Genomic DNA, 16,006 nt, shown 5'->3' with positions numbered 1-16,006 from the left:
ACATAAGTTAAATAAAAATTTGATAAAGATTTTGATAAGTGCTTCATCTTGAATTATGTCTTAAATATAAATGTCTCAAAATTATTAATAAAAGACCTTTTACAAGAGAAAATCAATTATTCTGAAATGGTGGGGCTAGCGTTAACAGCTTTGAGGAATTCCTGCAGACTTTATTACAACAAATTTTGGTTTCAATTCTTTGTTGGGATCGTTGGAATAAACAATATTAATATATAGAAATCCAAGAGTTAAAGGAAAAACATAGAACTTGCAGGATTTGGAAGCTTGGTCTGTTGCAAGACTGCTTTTGCAAATAGTTAGAATTTTCTGCCTACTAAAGTATTTTACGATTCGTATGAGCAGAAACATTTTCTGTTTCTTGTTATAGAACTCTTTTTTCTTACAAACAGAAAAATTATACTGTTCCTGAAAACAGAAATCTGTTGTTCTTGCAAAAGGAATAAATTCGCTGTTTCTACAAATAGAATAATTTACTGTTCATGTGAACAGAATTCTTCTGTTCTTCGGAGTAAAAATAATTTTAGTGTTCCTGAGGACTAAAAGAATTGACTGTTCCTACAAATACAAAAACTTTTCCTTCTTGTAAAAATTTTTACTGTTCTTGCGAACAGAAAAATTTTAATGTTCCTACAAAGAGCAAATTGTTTTCTGTTCTTTTAAACAGAATAAATTTGGTTTTAATACAAACAGAATAATTTTCCGTTCATGCGAACAGAATTTTTCTGTTCTTGCAAAAGAAAGAACTTTAATGTACCTGAGAACTAAAAAATGATGTTCCTACGAACATAAAAATGTTCTATTCTAGTGAAAAGAATTATATTTCTGGTATTAGGTACAAAAGAATTTTAGTGTTCCTGAGAACTACAAACAGAATAATTTTCCGTTCATGCGAACAGAATTTTTCTGTTCTTGCGAACGAAAGAACTTTAATGTTCCTGCGAACTAAAAAAATGCTGTTCCAATGAACATAAAAATGTTCTATTCTAGTGAAGAGTTCTATTCTAGAATTATATTTCTAGCATTAGGTACAAAAGAATTTTAGTGTTCCTGAGAACTAATAAATTTTGCTCTTCTTACATGCACAACAATTTTCTATTCTTATAATAGAAAAATTTTACTGTTCTTACGAAAAATAAAATACAGTACCTATGAATAAGCATATGTTTTCTGTTCCTGCAAACAGAAAAAATTGCTGTTTCTACAAACACAATATTTTCTCGTTCATGCGAACAGACTTTTTTCTATTCGTGCGAACTAAAGAATTTTAATACTCCTGAAAACTAGAAAAATGACTGTTCCCACAAACACAAATTTTCTGTTTTTGTGAATAGAAAACGATTTCCGTTCTTGCGAAAGAAGGAATTTTTCTGAGAACTAAAATATTTTACTGTTCCTACAAACACAACAATTTTACTGTTGTGACGAGTAACAAAAAATGTTACTGTTCTTACAAACTGTAATCTGTTCTCTGTTCCTTCCAACAGAATAAATTTGCTGTTTCTACAAACAGAATAATTTTTCGTTCATCCTAACAGAATTATTCTGTACTTGCGAACAAAACAATTTTAGTGTTACTAAGAACTAAAAAAAAATTTCTGTTCTTACGAATGCAAAAATTTACTGTTCTAGTGAATAAAGAAATATTTCCGTTCTTGCGAACAAAAGTATTTTAGTGTTTGTGAGAACTAGACAATTTTGCTGTTCCTATGAACACAAAAATTTTCTGTTCTTGTGAATAGAAAAAAACTACCATTTTTTCGAACAAAAATTCTAAAACTAAAAAAATACTGTTCCTGCAAACACAAAAACTTCTTGTTCTTATAAAAAGAAAAATTTATACTGTTCTTGTGAAAGAAATAGTGTTCCTGTAAATAAAAATCTGTTCTCTGTTCCTGCAAACAGGAAAAATTGATGTTTCTACATACAGAATAATATTCCGTTAATGTTTTTTTTTTTTTTTTTTTTTTTTTTTTTTGACCAACCGTTTATTGCAATCTGTCTTAATATTAACATTCAGCAATTTTTTTAACAGGTTTTTAATTAAAATTGGTTGCTTTGGCTTTAAAAGTAAGAATCAAGTCCACTGACAAGTTCTTCTAAAATACGCCTATTTGGCATGGAATCACAGTCTGAGAGCGACATTTAAACTAAATTAAATAAGGACTTTTACAGACAAACAATACAAAAGTTAAAGTAATGGCGCACGCATGCGCTTAAGTCTGGAAGAGCCGAAACCCTTCAAAAGGTCTCTAGCCAACTTGTTTGGATGGTTAATTAACCTAACTGCATATTTCCGCCTATGATTATATATTACGTCTTTAATAGTGGGAAAACCTAAGTCATTTCTGATAATATCATTTGGTATGTACCATGGTGCATTAATAATCTGTCTTAATACTTTGTTCTCAAATCTTTCGATAATTTTTATGTTCGACATTGACGCGGTTCCCCAAAGCTCTATACCGTAAGTCCAGATTGGCCTAATCATACACTTATATAACAGTAGTTTGTTTTCTACGGATAAAATGGATTTGCGACCCAGTAACCAATACATTTTTCGTAATTTTAAGCTTAACTGACAGCGTTTGGTCCATAAATGTTTCCTCCAAGTAAGGCGCTTGTCCAAATGGAGCCCGAGGTATTTCACATCATCTTTCACGGGAATCTCTTGGTTGTTGATTGTGACTGGAGGACAAATATCTCGTTTCAAAGTGAAGGTAACCTGGACTGATTTTGTCTCGTTCACGCTGATTCTCCACTTCTTCAACCAGTGTTCCAGAGTAGACAACGAAATTCCGTTAATGTGAACAGAATTTCTCCGTTTAACTGTTCCAGTGAACAGAAATTTTTTCTGATTCCGTTAATAGAAAATTTTTCTAAGTATTTACGGGTCTTTTCTTTTTGAGTAGAATAATTTTCTAATATTGGAAACAGAATTTTTGCTTGGTCCTTGGTACAGAAAAATTTTTTGCTCGTAAAAAATACAAAATTTTGCTTTTCTCACGACCACAAAAACCGAAAAAACACAAATATTTTCTATTTTTGTAAACAGAAAAATGCTTGTGCAGCAAACAAAATAATTTACCGTGTCTTTATCGTTTTCGACAATAAGAATTTTTCAATTTCTGTGAGTAAAGAAATCTTCTGTACTTGCAAATAGCTTTTCCTCACGGGAACATAAAAAAAAATATTTAAAATAGAAGATTAGAAAAAATGTAAAGATGGTGAATAGAGCTGAAAAAGGACTATTTTTGTTGTTTCTTGTGTAATCTCTTCTGTCTCACGACTACCGGTTTATGGTATTTAATCCTACTCTAATGTTTTTAATCGTTTATCCTTAAGAAATAATGGAAAAATCAAAAAGCTCTCCATCTTTGTTCTTTTCAATACACTTCATCAATCTCTTCAAATTATTTTGAAACGGAACGTAGGGTGGAGTAACCACTTATCGCCACTTTTAGGAAAAACTGAAATTAATTTAATTATAATTTTTAAACCCTTATTTTATAAAGTAACCTAAATTTGACACAAAGTTACTTAGATATGTTGTTTATAGATATATCAAACTAATAGTCCCTCAATTTAACGGTGGATTACTTAAAAAACTATATTTTTATTAAAAATTCAAAAATAACCACTTCTCGCCACCGACTCGAAAAGGTCCAAACTCAATTATTTTGGACAATATTATTAAAAAATATATTCAATGCTGCTTTTTCTTTCTGATATCCTTTTCATTACTCATATTATATGATTTTTCTTCGATTTAACTATAGATGGCGAGAAGTGGGTCACTGGCGAAAAGTGGCGACACCACCCTAGGTGAATGTCAAAATATCATGCTTAATATATTGCTCTAACAGCCTTATTTAACAAATTAACATAACTTTTTATACAAGTGCCCAAAATAGCATTGAGCAATACTTTGGAACATTGTAAATACAATTTACCTCAAATTTTCTTCCAACATTTTAAAATGCTTATGCAATAAAAATATTCCCAGGCGAAGTTCCTCAAAGCACAAAACTTTCTGATTGAGAATCTCTGTGGAAATTTTATCCCCCGCAAGAAAAGTTTTAAATTTTGCAAAATTTTCCTAGATCAACTTTTATGTAAAATTAGTATCGACAGTATATTCTCGCGAGAAATTCCTTCAGTTTTTTTTTGTGGATTTTAGCAGTATCTCCCTATCGCCATGAAATTCAAGCAAATTGACACGAAATGATTTACAAGCTTCAATAATTCGACGTATTTACTTAATGGAAGGGATTTTCATTGCAAAAGGAGGAGGATGTATTTAAGAGGAAATTATTTATAATACATTCATCTTCTTTCGTATTTGAGACTCTTCTCTTTTCGGTATACCAGAGAAATGGAGAATTATGTGGTTTGGGAAACATACTTTGGGTGTTTTATCCGATTTTCGTGCAAGTGGAAAATGTGTGGGAAATTCTTTGAGTACTCCAACATCTTTTTCAATATAAACTCATGAAGATTTCTTATAGACATTTTAAAGTTCTCCCTGTAGCATTTATGTGCTTTTCTTCGAAATGGAATGAGAATAGCTGTAAGCTTTCTCGTTGTTTTTAGAATTGAATTAATTTGTGCGAACAGAGAAGACGATACAGCAGAACTTTTGTCTTGTTTGTGAGTCAATGTGCAAGTAGAAGTCTCTTGGCCGAAGGACTATCAAACAGGAAGAGCTCTTGGCCACACTAAAGAATTGTAGCAGTTGTGTATAGTCCTTAGGGTGTGTCCCAGAACCACACAAAATTGCGGCGATATACAAGATTCCACTTCCCAGATAAACTTTGTGTAACATTCAAGTGCTAAAATAAGACCATCCACCATCTCGGACCGTACTTATTATTCGAAATTTCCCAAAGGAAGTCGAGTGAATTAAATGGGGTTTGGCTTTCCAATGCATTATTTGACAATGTTCACAATTAGCATATCTCTGCAGTTGAATTGCTGTGCAAGAACCCAATGTAGTCAAATTGGGTCAATTGAGAGCTGATGCGTCTCAGAATAATCCTCATCCACAGCTTCCAGCTGTGATCCCTTCATAATCACAGCTACTGTAATGCTGCGGTTTAGTCAACTATTCGCAAATGAATTCATATTTGCAAAGTTTAAATATTATTTTAAATTCGAAATCTACGATCCGACAAAACTATTTTAGTGATTCTAATCTCCTTAACTCAGAATATGTAAAATATTGAATAAGGACATTATCCTCTCGTTCAGTAAAAACCTTTCTGATTTGAGAGCTCTCTCCGATTGAGTTTTTTTCTGTATCGATTCGAAGGTATATCAAAGAGAACTTACCGAAAACTCGTTGGAAGTTTGAACGTTTAAACACTGAGAAAAAAAGAGGGTGCGATTAACTTTTTTTCCTCATAAATTTAACTTTAACACTTTTTAGGTGTAAAAATATATCAACATTTTTTAATGGTAATTTTACATCTTTTTAAGTGTAAAATTAACATGAAAAAGGGTAACTTTAACCCCCAATACACCTAAAAAGTGTAATATTTACACCGATTTTGGATCAATACTGTAGGGTAAAATTAACATTTCCAGAATGTTATTTTAACTTTTTCGGATTTCTCTCATGTCAGTGAACCGACGAGTTACACAAAAGTGAACCAAGTTCATCAAAAGGGCATTTATTTGAATGAAATTGCAATTCTAATGTTCTGCTATCCTGAAATTCTACAAAACTACACAAAAAAAAATCTTTTTGCAGTAAACGTTTACACACTGTTGACGATTGAAGTGTAAAGAATACCGAAATTCGTCAAGGCAGAACAATTAGCTCTAAATTAGCGAGTACGTTAACTTGCACTTCAGGCTTCTGCTACATTTCCGAATAGGTTTGGCTTTACTTTGACCGTGGTGTCACGATTAATATTAAAAGTAAGAAAATACAGAAAGAAAGGTGTTTAGTATGCATAATTTCAAATGGAAAAATGCGTGTGTTAGAAAGAGTGCACTCTAGTAAAGTAATACGATGAATAAGATATTACAGTACGTATTAATTGTTTTCTGAATCGTATTAATTGCTTTCTAAATCGTATTACAGGAAATTCGGGCAATTTTCCAAAAAATAACATCAACATAATTGTGTAATTTTTGTGCATAATCATTACACATTTTGTGTAAATTTGCATGAATTACACATAAAATGTATTTTTTACATAATTGTGCAACAGTACACAATAATTACACATTTATGTAAATTGGCTATAAAAACTTTGGTAATACCAATAATTTTTTGCTGATGTACATGCAGCCGTTTCAAAGTGATGCTTAATTTGAAAAATCCGTTATCCTTTAATTTTTTTAACTTCTACGCAATGCAGAGTTATGACCTAGACACATTTACGACTTAAGTCGAGAGACAGCTTAACGTAATTATAATCAAAATTATGTTCAAATTACAGTTCTATTAGTATTCTGACTAATCCATCTCTCGGCTTAATCCGATAAATGGCTTAGTAGGAATTTAGTCAAATCATGATTTTGATTATAATCACGTTAAGCCGTCTCTCGGCTTAAGTCGGAAGTGTGTCTATGGTATTAGCTTACAATTAGGAATTCCAGTAAAAAATAAGCTCAACCCCCAAAAGCTAAAACAAGCTTATCAGTAGCTTTGTGTCCCCTCCTATGTGCAAAGCTAAATTGAATTGCTACACCAAATGAAAGTATTTTTAAGTTCCTCTAAAATTGCACTTTAATTGGCGCAATTTTCTCGCGAAAAGCACAATAGTACCATGAATTTCACTCTTAATATTATTATGGTTGTTCAGCTACTTATTCTTGAGTATTTTTGCAAAGCTCAAAGCAAATAAAAACACAACAATACTCCCATCTTCTCGATTATTGGATTTTTCTTCAAGAGCAAGTTTTGTGGTTGGAAAAATAGTGGTGGCTATAAGTAAGGAATTTTCTTGAATGATTGCATTTAAATAAGTATTTCATCACGATGGTCATTAGAAGGAAAAAAAATCATGAAGGAAAAAGCTTGGCATAAAGTTGGAAGGGAAAAAAGTGAACAAGCTTTTCCAGCATGAGAAAAAATGTGCATTCGCTGCTCTTTTGGTCTCATCTTGAAATGCAAATTGTCGGATGGCATGGACATTACCAGTGCTGAAGCTTCTCTTCTAGTAATTTATTCAATTGCTGACTGTGGTGCTGAAGATGGTGGAAAAATGGTTCAGAAGGTCTCTTTTTTTTTGCTGAATTACTACCATCAATTTTACTTCCTGGGACATCCATTTAAAATTAACAAAGTTTTTTATTGCCCATCCACCAGGAATTTTTAAGTACACTTCCCATCAGATACTTTAAAGTAATTATTCCGAGACGAAGATTTTTTTTCAGTAACAATACCAATTTGTCATCATTCACAAGCAGTCAATAAAAAGAGTAATTTCCGGGGATATAATCGAGGGGTTAATAACTGTGAAATTTTGTGGTATGCAATGAATATATTTCCTACATAATTGGGATTTCCTCAATGATGCTGTATTTTTCTAAATATCAACTGTTCTAATAACAATAGCTCCTTTAAAAATAATAAAAATCCTGAGATACCGAAAATTTCGGGACCGTGTAAATCCCGGAACCACGTACATAGAATAGAACATAATAGAATAGAATTTCATCTCTTTTTAGTAACCCACTTTTCCGTGCTGCCATCACCGTCTTAGCATCAAGGCCAACCTTCAGGTAAAAACGATGGAGAATCTCTTCTCTAGTTGTATATTTTGTAACCCAGCAGCGGCTTATCACGGTTACCAGTAGAGGGCGTTGGATATGCCCAGAGAAAGAAGAAGATGTTGAACTGGGTGTGATGAGGCCTTGGAGGGTTATCGCTTTGAATCGCGGAGAAAGACGAGGGTTGGTGGAAGTAGCCTTGTCCTTCAACGGAACGTAGCGCCACCTAAGTAAGTACGTAAGAGAGAGATTTAAATCTAGCCTTCCGAAATTCCGAAAGCCTCAGTATAATTAAATTATCCGAGTGAAAGTCCCGTCCTCAAAAATCCCGACACCTCAAACAGGAGCTCATTAAGCCCAATAAAAAGTGGAGCTATTTTTCAGTTTTCCTTGTAAAAAAAAATTGCAGACATTGCACAGCGACTTAAACAAATTTGCTCGTAGTTCTTGTATTATTTCGGCGAACATTATGAAATATGTTTTTTTAGATAGCTTTTAATACAAGATTTCGAAATATATCAAACTTGTTGGGGTTTTAGTGTAGAGAAGATGAAAACGACAGTTGATTTTCAAAAAATATCGATTTGGAGATATATCAATCGGAAGAGAGATGGAAGACATGATCGATATAAATCAGTGGAATTTCTCCTTCTCGCATCTCTCTCATTAATCATTGGACTGTTTCCGCAAGACCAGTTAGTTTTCGTTTGTCATGGTGATTGGTGTTCAAAGTAAAAATTTGAGGAAAAATTTACAAAATAAGTGAAAAATAAATTGTTTAAATTGTGAAGAGACTGTTTTTGTGGAAGTGGAGTAGCTGCCCAAAGGATTTGAGAAGAAAATCTGGAAGGAAAGTGAAGTTAGAGCCAACAATCTTCGAGGGAAAAATTGAAGGTCCACCACGAGGTTACCCACCACAAAGGGAAGAAATTGCACTTTCGGCAGAGGGAGAAAAATTTTGAATCTTCCTCGCCGAATGATAATAATTTCAATCCTTTCATCCTTAAAGGTAACCTTTGCAAGGGAAGGGAGTCTGAGATTTAGCTGCACTTATTAATGAGGTTTTCTCATCCTTTTCCAAAGGTATTTTCTCGCCATTCCCGGCAGCCCAGTTTTGTGAGAATTCCTTAGCTAATGCTCTGCCACTTTGTTTATTTGAAGGTTTGCAACAAGACTGATAAGTCAATTCTCTTTAGGAAAACACTTGCCAATAGTCTTCAGTGCGCCTATGTAAAAACGTATGGAAAAATGAAATGTCGAGAGGCCCCTGCCTCAAATATCCCTGGATTCCTAACATCTTGGAATTCCGAAATCTTGGAGATAATCGCAGGACTTCATGTGATTTTAGTATCGACATCCGGATCATCAATGGGATCTCGAGATCCCGAAATTAGGGACTACAGTAGACTATCGCTCAATCGGCTCTTTTTCAATCGGACGAAAATGTTGTTGACAATTTTCACGTATAATTATGAAGCAAATTTGTTCGAATTCGCTGTAGTTTCTCTTATATTATTATGATTCTTTATAATTGAGCGCTTTTTGTGGAATTTACAATGACTTTGACGCCCAAATCTTTGGATAATTTGGATGACATTTTGCCCCATATGCCCGATTGAGCGAGAGTCTACTGTAGTGTAATTTTGGAAACCTTAAGTGTTGTCTTTAAACATAAATATTGTGAATCTATAATGTAAGTTTTTGGTAGAGCGCTTTTTGTTTAACAATTAATATTGATTATATTTAATTCCACTGCAATTGGTATACTTTTATCTTTCAAAACTTATTTTAAATTATTAGGTAAGTTAGGATTATAAGAAATCATTTCTAATTTGAAATTTTGAGATTTCCTATTGTTTTAGATAACCAAGAAAAGTAAGAAGTACTTTTGAGTGTAAGGGCTGAAATAGCCCCAGTCTTGAAAATATTTAGCCATTTGGCAATAAAGGATTAAATAAAGGTGAAGGAGCCAAACCTTAAAATAAATATGAAATCGGAAGGAGTTAAGAGAAGGCCTCTCAATACTAGCTTGGGGCTTCTGTAGCTCACCTTAAACGATACAACAGTGGCAGAGCAATTAAGTAAAGTTGTCCCTCATTGACAATACTTAAGGATTAGTGGAGATTTCTCACCTGATGAGATAAAAAGAAGAATTAATTAGTGATTCGGTGAGGAGTGACCAAAAATTTTGGAGTCCACCGATCAGCTAATAAACTCTAGAGGGTAGCCGGAGGTCAAAGACTTCGATGTGGCCCTCTTTTCCCTTTAGACGTCAAAGAAGTTTGGTGTAGTCGCCGGATTGCGGTGGCAAAGAAGTCTTGAAGAAGTTGAAATACGGGTGGATTCTCCTTTAATCGACGAGGAAAACACTTGGCACTTCACTTTAAAACTACTTTAATTGTCCACTAACTTATTTACAAAAAATCTATCATATATTTAAAATTGACTAATTTAACATCTGCTGCCTTTGACTTTAAGAGGGATTCTGGAGAAAATGACTTGCGCATTGCGCTTATAGTGCAAAGAGACCTAATGGGTCCTTGGCTTCGAGACCCGAAAATTCTCGAATATTGCTCTGCATTAGCTGCAGACAGATTGAAAAGACTGAGCAATTATAGATAAAGATAATGATTTACTTTTAATGTATCAATTATTTTAGATGAATTGAATTAAATATTTTTTCGCAACTTTAGGGCTCAACTGATGCCCGAACAAAAGGAAATTTATGAAAAGAAATTCTAATCGGTGATCCTATGCCCTAAATGTATAATTAGGGGTGCATAATTGGGCCCAAAAGGAGGCCTGGGTGTAGTGGTTCCGCAAGGAACTGCCTTCACTGTAATATAATCCAAAATCCAATATAATATAATCCAAAATGTATGACAGTTTGGGATAAATTTGAACTGCCGAATTTTACAGGCTAAATATTCTCGAGGATCAGTCTGAGTCTATTTGGGCCCTAAAGATTGTACCTCTTCATGGTCTTCTTTTTTTTCACTTCGTCCATCTGATTACAGTGCGAGATTTTCAAAATTCCAAATTTGAAATGATTTCTAATTATGCCGAGTGATTAACAGTATTATTCCATAACTTTTAATTAATGAAAATATTTTTTTTAGGACGTAGATTTAAGGTTTCTGCGTGCAAAGATACCATCTTTTAAGTCTACTATCCTAAAAAGATGTATTGATCACTTTTTTATCGTTTTCCTGGTAAGTCTGATAACAGTAAGACGGCGGCAGCTGCCTTAAGGCATATTTTAATCTATCAATTATTTAGAAAATATTGAACAATTTGATTTAAATACTTCACTAGGTTTTTTTTTATTTATTTGCATTAAAAAAGAAACTGTAGACAAGAAAATTATCAAAGTGATAAATGACCCCTTACAAAAAATAATTCCATGCCCAACCCTCGCGAAAATAGGTGTGTTGTTCACCCCCTGGGGAATTCCTCAGTATGAAACTGTAAATGTTTTTCGCGTGGGAATTTTCTCAGTGATTAAATGAGGTGCTTTAATGACATTAAGTGAAGCACCTCCAGTGGAAATATTTTTGCTTAAAATAAACAATAAGGGTAGCAATGAAAAATTAATAAAAAGTTCGTCATGGACGGTTACGGTCATAATTTATATTTCCCAATGAAATTTTACCCTCGGCTTTCGTGCAGCTCAAATTATGAACTTTTTATTGCTCTTCAAAACGCCCTCAGAGCTACATAATGAAATATGTTCAGAAGGAAAGGAATGGGAATGACTCTCTCCTGTTCATTAAAGTCATTGACAATTCAGCCAAAAGGTATAACAACAAGGAAGATGGTCAGGAAAATTTTGCAGACTCTCAGTAGATGGCTAAAAACTGTGCTCTCATTGTGATGGTTAATTAATAATGAATTTTGACATTCACATTTCCGTGTTGTCCCATTAAAAGTGCCATAAAATGCAGGAACGGAGAATAAAACTGTTGGAAGTTTCTTTTTTTTTAAGGTAGAGTTTGGGTATTAAAATTCTTGAGTTCATGCTTCAGCATAGGAGATTTATTTTGGATCCTGAGAGAATTTCCGATGCATTTCAGCTAGAGGGGATTCCCCATGAGAAATCAACGAGATTTCGAAGCAATTTATGAATGTTAGATGGGTAGAAAATTCAAGCCTTTCATCGAACCCACTTCTGAAATATTGCAGTCACTTTGGCTCGTGATTTGCCTTCGCAAAAAAAGAAAAATCCCATCAACAAGAGTCAAATGGGAAGTTGAGCTAATATTAGGGGTCATTTATGCTAGAAAATTCCATCCGAGCCACGCGTACCAAAAATTTTCTTTTCTTCAGGAATGAGAAGGTGTGAATAAATTGTTGGCAGTGAGACAGAATTTTTTCTTGCTCATTTCTCAAGTCCTTGTATTGCCATTCTTGAGTAGCCCAAGTTATTTATGACAATGACTTTCTTGTGAAATTTTCCCTTTTTCTCCCACATCGACGTGATGTATTTCACCAGAGCTTTTTCTCCACCAAAAACACCCATCCCTAACCCCTTTTTTTTCTAACGGCTTTTCCCAAGCTAACAAGAAAAAAAAGGGAAAGTCTCTGTGCTATAAAAGTGAATCGTGCCATGACTATTAAGCACAGCGTATTTACCTTATTAGATGAAAAATTATACAAATCACAAATTGGATCTACACCAAAAATTTCCCAGAGACTTTGGAAACTCACCCAGGTGCAAACTTTTCAGATTTTCCCCAAACCCTGGCCCAGAAGAACTCTTGAATCTGCAGGAGGAGTTGTTTATTGCGTGAGGATGAAAGTTTGGTGTATATGAAACAAAAGTTTCTCAGCTGAACATCCTGCCCTGTCTCGCTATAATCAACATCGTCGTTTTGGTGGGAAAATCAACAAATTGATTGGAATAAACTTTCGCAATATTAATAAGTCACTCTACGAATTGATGCTTCAGCAATGTTCTCGCATACTTCTGAATTCTGCTCGATTGATTGTGGAGCATATTTTGAGGGAGTTGGAGGATGGAAAAATGATAATGCTATTCGACTGAATTCAGAAGCTCTCAATTACCAGAGCAGAGTTGAGAAAATTGGGGATGAGAAATCAATGATAGGAATGGTACATGAAAGTAAAAACTAGAAAGTGCATTTTAAAAATATTAGTGCATTGCTAATTTATTTATTTATTATGTTTTATTTACAAAAACAAGAATTAAAATTTTGCTAGAAGCTCCACTTTGGTAATCCCATTTGAGGAAAAGCACCAGACGTATAGACTACAGAGGTTCGGGAAGACCATCAAGATTGTGGAATCCACGATTAACGCGAACATGAGGCGAAGTCATCACGTGAGTGCTGTGACGCAGAAGCACGCCACTTGACGCCTTCGAAGTAAGGAGGGCCGACCCCCCGATAAGGGGACATAACGGCGGAAAAGTAAGTAAACTAGAAGGATCACTTTAACAACCGGAGGTAAGGGTGTTCTCCCCTACAAGATCAACCTCAATCAAACGAATCTTCAGAAAGTTCAAGCTCTTGCTTCCGAAATGCTTCCGACTGCATATGCATCGCTCTCAAGAATTATAACTTAAATGCAAAAATTTGTTTTCTCGTACATAAAATCATATAAATCATTTGAGATTTCCCATATTTCCTCAAGGTTTAGATAGACTAAAGAAAAAAACTACGGAGAAGTTCTATTCTTTTCCTCTTGCTTTTCTTTTAACTTCTCGAACTCCAAGAGAGAGCAGTCTGATCGCAAACAGTGATAGATCGATAAAGTAACGGTAATAGCTCTACTTTAAAAATACTGTTTTTCGAGTTTTTCAGTTTTCTGACGTATATAAAATTCAAACGGTAAGACCCCTATAGCCGATCGATCGCAAAGTTTCACAATAACAGAAAATTCCCTGGAATTTGTCATCTATTTTTCCGCGAGAGTTTCCGTGAAAATGAACGCTAATATTCCACTTGGAATTCTGCGGAGTAGGTTTCCTGGAAAAAAAGGCCGAGAAATTTTCTGAATGACAAAAAAACACGGATTTGACCTAGATCCTTCTCCTCCTTTATTACTCAAACAACGTTTCGGAGCTTGTTGGCCCCTTCATCAGGTATGCAAAGTAATGGGTGGGAAACAGGGTCTGGACACAAAATAACTACGTATATACACACTGGACGAAATTTGCATGCTGGTGGTCAGAATGCGACTCCGAAAGAAATTTTCTTGCAACATATCTGAGAGCATTCCCTGGAAATTGATTCAAAAGTTCCTTTGAATATTGCGAGTATATTTTCTAATATCTTTCCGACCAAGACTCCATGGAAGTAAACGCGAAAATTCTGCAAATATTTTTCACCCTAACGCTATAATTCTTGCGAGCTAGACATACTCAAATGAACGATATGGTAGCAATATTTTCAATTCAAAAGTAGAACAACTGAGTGTTCGTCTGATTGATGAATACTCCTCCAAGTTCTAAATTGCCAATTGGCACTGATCGTCCATATTTGTGGATGTTTTTTTTTCTGGAAATTCTCTATGAAAGTTCCACGAAAGTTTTAATCAATTTTTGGAATTATTTTGAAGAAAAATATAATTAAAAAAATTCACAGGAAAAGTCGAGGAATTCCGTAATATTAAACCACGGAAGCCTCTAAGGCCGTTGCATGAAAATTTCCACGGAGAATTTCGTGGAAATAAAGAGGATTTTTCCGAATTTTTAAAGGGCTGATTGCCGATTATACGCTAATAATCCATAGGAAAAGCCGTGGAAATGTTCGTCAGAGAAAAGTCCATTTAAACTCGCGGACATTTCTTATTAGACGGTCCTATACAGAGTTCCGCAAACGTCCATGGAACGCTACGAAGAAATTTAGCGTCAAATTCCATTTCGGAAGCTTACGTGGATTTTGAGCGGTGAAATCAAAGGAATTCCACGCGAATTTTTAGCGGTAAAATCAGCGGACATTGCAGAAAAGGCTGCTGGAAATCCAGTGGAATCGCTGCGGCCGTTGGCTATAGGGACGTATCAACTTACTGTCTTCGATGACCTTTCTAGAATGACATAATCTCGAAGCTAATCCCTCTCCTTTTCCCTCTCCCCCTTCATTAATTCCCTATCCTCTTAAAATACGTCAAAGGTTAGGTTCACTCAAAGCACAATTTATTTTTTATCAATATTCTTTTAAGAACTCGTGGATCTTAGAATTAGGGAGGCTACTTTACATCGTACTACTCGAGCACGCAATGTCACGCTCTCTACTTCATCACTTCACGCTTCTATGCCCTAGCATGGTTACCGAGGGAATGATCGGTCTCTCTCACAAAGATTACCCCTAAGTGACAAAGTGCTGAAATAGCCGGATTCGCCGGATGAGGGCACCGTTGGTACCAAATTCAAATGGGAGCTCCTAATTTAACGGTCAGAGATTGATTCCACAATTTTCTTGTAATATTCAATTCTTGTAATATTCGTTTTATGCTTACTCTGTTTTAATCTTTCCGGCCTTTTCGGCTCTTAGTTCTTTGAAGAAAGTTGAAAAAATACACAAAAATAGCTTGTTTCTTTTGCTTTGCTACCATAAACAAAAAAATAAGGTTAGATTGAACGTCAAATAAATGTCAAACTCCGAATTCTTTTTCACGTATTCCGGCTTTTTTTCTGGGACAAATGGGACAGATAATTCTCAATATAATGCGACGACGGTGTAAATTGACTCGAGAAGAGCCCCAAAGCAACCATACAGCGCCCATTAAGATGTAAGGATTAAACGTGTGAAGGAAATAGAGGATTTGGATTCGTGGGTTTGGCCGTCGACTGGGTTGCCATGTGTCGAATAGGCCGAACGCTTTACACAAATACATTTTCATTATTTAATTCCTATAAATTCTCTTATTAAATTCTTTAAAAATAACGTCAGGAGACCGTCAATGGCAGGTAATTTCATCTTTCTGAATACAGTGCCCGCTTCGTAATCCAGATGATTGGGAGACAATATGACAGATGTCCGCTTCATAATCCGGATGGATTTTTTGAATTTGTTCAACGTCTCGAAAATATAATACAAGTTTTTTTTCTTCTAGAATTAGAACAAAAGTTTTAAAGAAGTTTAAAAAGACATAATTAGAGAATTCTATACTATTATACCTCATTTATTAAACAGAAACATCACAGGATAATTCATTTTCATTGCTGGAATACTCGTGCATACATAACCTCAAAATGATTTTAAATGTAATCGTCGATAACTCGTCCGGATTACGGCGATCC

This window comes from Phlebotomus papatasi, chromosome 1 (assembly GCF_024763615.1).
Source record: "Phlebotomus papatasi isolate M1 chromosome 1, Ppap_2.1, whole genome shotgun sequence".
NCBI classification, from domain to species: Eukaryota; Metazoa; Arthropoda; class Insecta; order Diptera; family Psychodidae; genus Phlebotomus; species Phlebotomus papatasi.
This window is presented reverse-complemented; position numbering follows the sequence as displayed.